The sequence below is a fragment of the Xyrauchen texanus genome, chromosome 35 (assembly GCF_025860055.1).
Source record: "Xyrauchen texanus isolate HMW12.3.18 chromosome 35, RBS_HiC_50CHRs, whole genome shotgun sequence".
In the NCBI taxonomy this organism is placed as follows: Eukaryota; Metazoa; Chordata; class Actinopteri; order Cypriniformes; family Catostomidae; genus Xyrauchen; species Xyrauchen texanus.
Window position 1 is genome coordinate 24,254,503 of NC_068310.1, and position 7,395 is coordinate 24,261,897.

Genomic DNA, 7,395 nt, shown 5'->3' on the forward strand with positions numbered 1-7,395 from the left:
ATCAGGGTCGAAGATTAGGAGTGGTGGTGGTGTAGTGGTCTAAAGCACATAACTGGTAAACTGGTAATCAGAAGGTCGCTGGTTCGATCCCCACAGCCACCACCATTGTGTCCTTGAGCAAGGCACTTAACTCCAGGTTGCTCCGGGGTGATTGTCCCTGTAATAAGTGCACTGTAAGTCGCTTTGGATAAAAGTGTCTGCCAAATGCATAAATGTAAATGTAAATCATTTTATAACATTTTAAAGGTCAAGATTGTCTAGATACTTTTGCACACCAAACAAAAGATTGCTGTGATTTATGAGGGAAGATTTGCATTTAATTGGATAGTTTACCTGAAAATGAAAATCTCTACTCATTTGCTCCCCCTCATGCCATCCCAGATGTGTATGACTTTCTTTCATCTGCTGAACACAAACAAAGATTTTTAGAAGAATGTCTCAGTTCTGTAGGCCCTTACAATGCAAGTGAATGGGTGCCAACATTTTGAAGCTGCAAAATACACATGTAGGTGTGAGTGAGAAACAGATAAATATTTAAGTAAGTTTTTTCCCCCCATAAATTCTCCTCCCTGCCCAGTAGGGGGCAATTTGCATAAAGAATGCAAATCAGCACAAACAAAAGAAGGACTTAAATATTGAACTGTTTCTCACCCACACCCATCACATCGCTTCAAAAGGTATGGATTTATCCACCGGTATCTTATATGGAATACTTTTATGCTGTGTTTATATTCATTTTGGAGCTTAAACATTTTGGCACCCATTCACTTGCATTGTAAGGACCTACAGAGCAGGGATATTCTTCTAAAAATCTTTTTAGAAGAAAGAAGGTCATACACACATGGGATGGAATGAGGGTGAGTAAATGATGAGAGAGTTTTCATTTTTGGGTGAACTGTGCCTTTAAGAGCCATTGATTAGTAATGCATATTTAAATCTTGGCTTTTGTAATTGTTTAAAACAGTCTATATAAAGACAAAGAAGTTTTGTCTTAGAATAGAGTCTAGAATTTAAATTTTGAGTTCCCTCTAATGTTCTCACAAATATTTAATATTCAGCATGTCACAACATAACAATGAATCGAGGCTAGGAAACACAGAGCACTGCAAACACATTTTTATTTTTTAAATTAATTTTTCATTCCATCTAAAATCGCTGTCTAAATTTAAATCAAGAGCATTAAAAATCCAACGTCAAGTTAAAGTTTTCAGTCATGTTTTGGGAAATTGTTGCATCCTCCTTTTCATGGCTTTGGCTTTGGGAAATGGGGAAAGTCTTGCAGAAACTCTTTGGACATGTGAAGCGGACCTTGTAGTCCTGACAGAACCCTCCGCTCTGCTGCGCATTCACACAGGCAAAGCCTTCTGTCGGGTCATACCTGCAGAAAGAAAGCAAATGCATATTAACCATATTTAGAAAGTGGTCTTCATAGAGATCACTTTTTTAATTTTAATTTTTTATTTTGCCATATTCATAACACCACTATAATAATACAATAAAACATGCTTCCATACAGATACATTATACAGAGCAAACATAAGAAAAACAACAACAAAGTATACAGAGCTCATTAATAATAATAATAATTAAAAAAAAAATACTTTACCAATTACTTAATAAATATACCTTCCATATCTACTTTAAGGTTCACACATTTCACTTCACTATACTTAAAATTAGATTCAATATTTTATAAAATTTCTCTGGTAGTTTTATTAAAATATGATAATAGTTAATTCCACCATTGTGTTATTGACGATGGTGCTTTTAGAGATTACTAATGGGTAAATAAATTTGCAAAGGTGTTACTGAAGATCGAAGATTAAAAAAACGCAATGATTGCACTGTGCCAAAAGTTATTCAAAATTGCATATCATGTTGACATCATATAAATAATGCATCTGTATGGTAATTTACAATGAATCACTAAAATATATTGCCATACACTTGAAAAATGTTTCCAGTCTGCAGTGCCGGGGTTCCACTAATTGTTGAGACCTCAATGGCAATGGGCTGAGAGCAGACCTGTTTTGGGTAAGTAGTCAGAATATCTACCAAAGTCTCATAATCTCCCTGGCCTCCTGGGTTATCTCGGTCAATCCAAGATGTCCTACAACCTGATTCATAAGATAACCAGCCGTGTAACCATCATCATCATCTCATATAAAATCAGATATTCTGTTTTGAAAATGTCACTCACTTGAACAAAATTTTTCTGGGCAGCTGAACCGCACTCTATAATCAGCACACAACACTCCTCCTTGGTCTGCGTTGGCACATGCAAACCCAGAGGTAGGATTATACCTTCAAACATACAGAAAACAACATCAGAGCATATTCAAATATCAAATTAACTTCAATTCTAAAAAAAAATAATGTTTTGGTGAAAATGTCACCAGAGGCACATGTCCTGTAAAAACTTTGTATTTTTATAGTTTTGATAAACTCACACTTGAAAGATGTTTCCCATTTGAGAAGCTGGTATGCCAGAGATGGTCTGAGCCTCTATTCCTAATGGATTCGGACATATATACCCAGGGTACACATATTGAGAAGGTCAGTCAAAAGCTCATTGTCAGTGTTTTGGCTGTTTTATCAGGTTTTGGCCTCTAGAGGTCCTCATGGTGCTATAGTGCCCTGCTTATTCTATTTTGTAATTAGTGTTATTGGGTTCACATGTGTGTCATTCAGATGTGTGTATTTAAGTCACTCTGTTGCATAGCCTCTTTGCTTGGTGTTTAGTTGTTCTAAAGCCGGTTGCCCAAGTAAGTGTTCTCTAACTCTGAGACATTTAATTTCTCTTGCCTGTGGATTGTTCCCTTCTCTGTAAAATTTTTGGTGCTTAATACCTTTGGGAACATTTTTTGTATTTTTTGAGAAAAGCCCCTTTGGACTGATTTTTTGTGCTTTGAGGATTACTGTTGATGATTTTTGCCTCAGCTGTGGATTTCTGTTAATTGTATTAAAACTTTTTCTGCATCTCAAAAAAAAAAAACCTGTCAGTGTTTTGGCTGTTTTATCAGGTTTTGGCCTCTAGAGGTCCTCATGGTGCTATAGTGCCCTGCTTATTCTATTTTGTAATTAGTGTTATTGGGTTCACATGTGTGTCATTCAGATGTGTGTATTTAAGTCACTCTGTTGCATAGCCTCTTCACTACTGTCGCTCAGCATGAGTCCTCAGTCCAACGACATGAAGCAGTGTTAGTTCAACAGGAAGCATTGATGGTTAAGCATTCAGAATTACTGTCAGATGTCATGACCTCTGTCCGTCAGATATTTGATCGGCTGCCTTCTGACCAAGCTGCTGCTTCTGTACTTCAAACTTCAGTTCCCCTTGCAGAACCTCGCCTACCTCCACCACAACGATTCTCGGGAGACCCCAGTGCTTGTTGCGGATTCCTCACTCAGTGTTCCCTTACATTTGAGCTACAGCCATCATCCTTCCCTTCAGACAGGGCCAAGATTGCATATGTCATCACCCTTCTTTCGGGTAAGGCCCTCTCCTGGGCAACAGCTGTCTGGAACGCCCACAGTCCCTTCTGCTCAAGGTATTCGGCGTTCAAACGGGTCTTTGATCATCCCATCAGCGGCCGTGAGGCGTCTAAACGACTGCTGACCCTCCAGCAAGGTAGTCGCACTGCTGCAGAATATGCCATCCATTTTCGCACTATTGCAGCAGGGAGTGGTTGGAACGATGAGTCTCTCATGGTGTGCTTCCAGAACGGTCTTTCTGAGGCACTCAAAGATGACCTTGCAACACGAGAGCCTACCCGTGACCTCGAGACCCTCATTGATCTGGCGATCCGACTGGATAATCGTCTGAGGGAGAGGAATTTGAGTCGCCAGTTTGATTTCACACCTCCTGCCAGTTTAGTTCCCACAGAGAGGTCACCTCCATCCCAAGGATTCCCTGAACCGATGCAATTGGGTGGTACTCGGGTCTCCCCATCAGAACGTGACCGCCGCATGAGGGAGCGGTGTTGCCTGTATTGCGGACTGCCTGGACATTTCCGTTCTTCCTGCCCAGAGCTCTCGGGAAACGCTCATTCCCGTACAGGCAAGGAAGGACTGTAATGGGAATTACTCGCATAGCCCCACCTTCCAATTCAGGATTGATTCTCCCCATCACACTTTCTTGGGGAGATCAGAAGCATCAACTTAAAGCCTTGGTGGATTCAGGTGCAGCCGGGAACTTTATGGACTTATCTCTTGCTAGGAGTCTCCAGATCCCCTCTGACTCACTCGAAACCCCTCTTACAGTTACTGCACTGGATGGAAGACCCCTGGGTCCCGGGAAGGTAACCCTTCTTACCGTTCCTCTTCACCTATCTATCTGTCAACACCAGGAGGAGCTCTATTTCCATCTGATACAGTCTCCAGAGTTCCCTGTGATTCTCGGTCACCCCTGGCTTCTTCACCATAACCCCCATCTTGACTGGTCCACTGGCGCTATTCTCAGTTGGGGTCCCACTTGTTCTGTCACCTGTTTGACCCCGAGTTCCCCTGACCCTACTCTCGAGACTCAAGAATCCCTAGACCTATCTCAGATTCCCACTCAGTACCACCACCTCAAGGCAGTTTTCAGTAAAAGGAAAGCCACCTCTTTACCTCCACACCGTCCTTATGACTGTGCCATTGACCTGCTTCTAGGTACCTGTCCCCCCAGAGGCCGCATCTTCTCCTTGTCTTCTCCCGAGCGTGCAGCTATGGACAATTACATTGAGGAGTCCTCGCTGCAGGAATTATCCGTCGGTCCACTTCCCTGCTGGTGCTGGTTTTTCTTTGTGGGTAAGAAGGATGGGGCCTTCGACCCTGCATCGATTATCGAGGCCTCAATAAAATCACTATCCGGAACCGTTACCCATTGCCGCTTATGGCCACAGCTTTTGAGATACTGCAGGAGCTTCCATATTCACCAAACTCGACTTGCGCAATGCTTACCATCTTGTGCGCATTAGACAAGGGATGAGTGGAAGACCGCATTCAACACTCCCACCGGGCACTATGAGTACCTAGTTATGCCTTTCGGCCTAACCAACGCTCCTGCAGTTTTCCAGGCCCTGATAAATGATGTCCTTCGAGATATGCTAAATCAGTTTGTATTTGTCTACCTGGACGATATCCTAATTTTTTCAAGTTCCCTCAATGAACACGTGGAGCATGTCAGGAAGGTTCTCAGATGCCTCCTCGATAATCACCTTTATGTTAAACCTGAAAAATGTGAATTCCATGTGACCCAAGTGCAATTTCTGGGATTCATCATTAAACCCGGCCATATTCAAATGGATCCTCAGAAGGTCCAAGCAGTCACGGATTGGCCCACTCCTGGGTCTGTGAAGGAGGTGCAGCGGTTTCTTGGTTTTGCCAACTTTTACCGCAAATTTATATTGAAATTCAGCTCTGTGGTGGCTCCCCTTTCTGCTCTCACTAAAGGGAAGAATTCTAGGTTTTGCTGGAGTCCTGAAGCCGCGCTGGCTTTTAATGAACTCAAACGCCGCTTTACTTCAGCTCCCATCCTCACTCTCCCAGACCCAGACAAACTTGTGGAGGTCGATGCTTCGGATGTGGGTGTTGGAGCAGTGCTTTCCCAGAGGGGGGAGGATAACAGAATTCAGCCATGTGCATTCTTTTCACACCGTCTTACACCTACAGAAAGGAATTACCATGTGGGAGACCGTGAGTTACTGGCTGTTAAACTGGCGCTTGAAGAATGGAGACATTGGCTTGAGGGGGCCAAACACCCAGTCCAAGTACTCACTGACCACAAAAATCTAGAGTACATTCAGCAGGCCAAGCGACTCAACCCTCGTCAGGCACGCTGGTCTCTATTCTTCAACCGGTTTCAATTCATTTTATCCTACCGTCCCGGATCCAAGAATCTCAAACCTGATGCTCTATCTCGAGTATACTCCAGTAGCAACCAAGAAGATTCTGTCACAACCATTATCCCGAGCTCCAAGATAGTGGCCCCCGTAAGATGGGAACTTGAAAATACAGTAAGACAGGCCCAGGCCCAGGCCCAGGAACCAGACCCAGGAGGTGGGCCAACCAACCGCTTGTTTGTCCCTAAAGCTGTTCACTCCCAGGTTCTCCAGTGGGGTCATGTCTCTCGTCTGACCTGCCATCCAGGCACTACTCGCACCCATGAATTTCTCCAGAGACTGTTTTGGTGGCCGACCATCAAGGAGGATACAAAGTCCTTTGTAAGTGCCTGTTCCACATGCAGTCAGGGGAAGGTCTCTCATCGCTTACCCCAGGGGTTGCTCCACCCTCTCTCTATCCCTCGAAGACCCTGGTCACACCTCTCCATGGATTTTATTACCGGACTCCCACCATCCCAAGGTAACACTACCATTTTGGTCATTGTTGACAGATTTTCTAAGGCTGGCAGATTCATTCCCTTGCCCAAATTGCCCACCGCTAAGGAGACTGCGGAGTTGGTCATTAACCATGTTTTTCGAGTTTTTGGCATCCCACAGGACATTGTTTCTGATCGAGGACCTCAGTTTTCCTCTCGATTCTGGCGGGCATTCTGTCAACTTTTGGGGGCAACTGTGAGCCTATCTTCGGGGATTCCACCCTGAGTCCAGTGGCCAAACAGAAAGATTAAACCAGGATCTGGAGACTACACTGAGGTGCATGGCTGCCAAAAACCCATCCTCCTGGTCATCTTTCATTATGTGGGCAGAGTACGCTCACAACACTCTACGCTCCTCTGCGACAGGCATGTCTCCCTTCGAATGCCAGTTTGGTTATGCCCCTCCACTCTTCCCAGACCAAGAAATTGAAGTAGGAGTTCCCTCAGCTCTGCAGTTCATCCGACGCTGTCGTCTGACATGGAGGAAGGCTCGACATAAGCTTCTTAGAGTCTCTGAGCAGTACCAGCGACAAGCTAACCGTAGACGCAGACCTGCCCCCACCCTGCGTCCCGGACAGAGAGTTTGGCTCTCCACAAAGAACCTTCCCTTACGGGTTGAGTCCCGCAAGCTCTCCCAGCGATTCATTGGGCCTTTCAAAGTGGCAAGGAAAGTTAACAATGTTACTTACCGTTTATACTTGCCTAGGTCCTTAAAGATTAATCCCACATTTCATGTCTCTCTTCTAAAACCTGTGTTGTCCTCTCCTTTTGCTCCAGCAGGTAAACCTCCCCCTCCTCCTCGCATCATTGGAGGCCAACCAGCTTACACAGTCCACCGAATACTGGATTCCCGTCAGGTGCGAGGATCACTTCAGTATCTTGTGGACTGGGAAGGCTATGGCCCAGAAGAGCGCTCCTGGGTTCCTGCCAGAGATATCTTGGACCCCAAGTTAATTCGGAACTTCCATGTTCATAAACCCGATCGTCCTGGAAGGAACGTCAGGAGCCGTCCCTAGAGGGGGGGGTCCTGTCAGTGT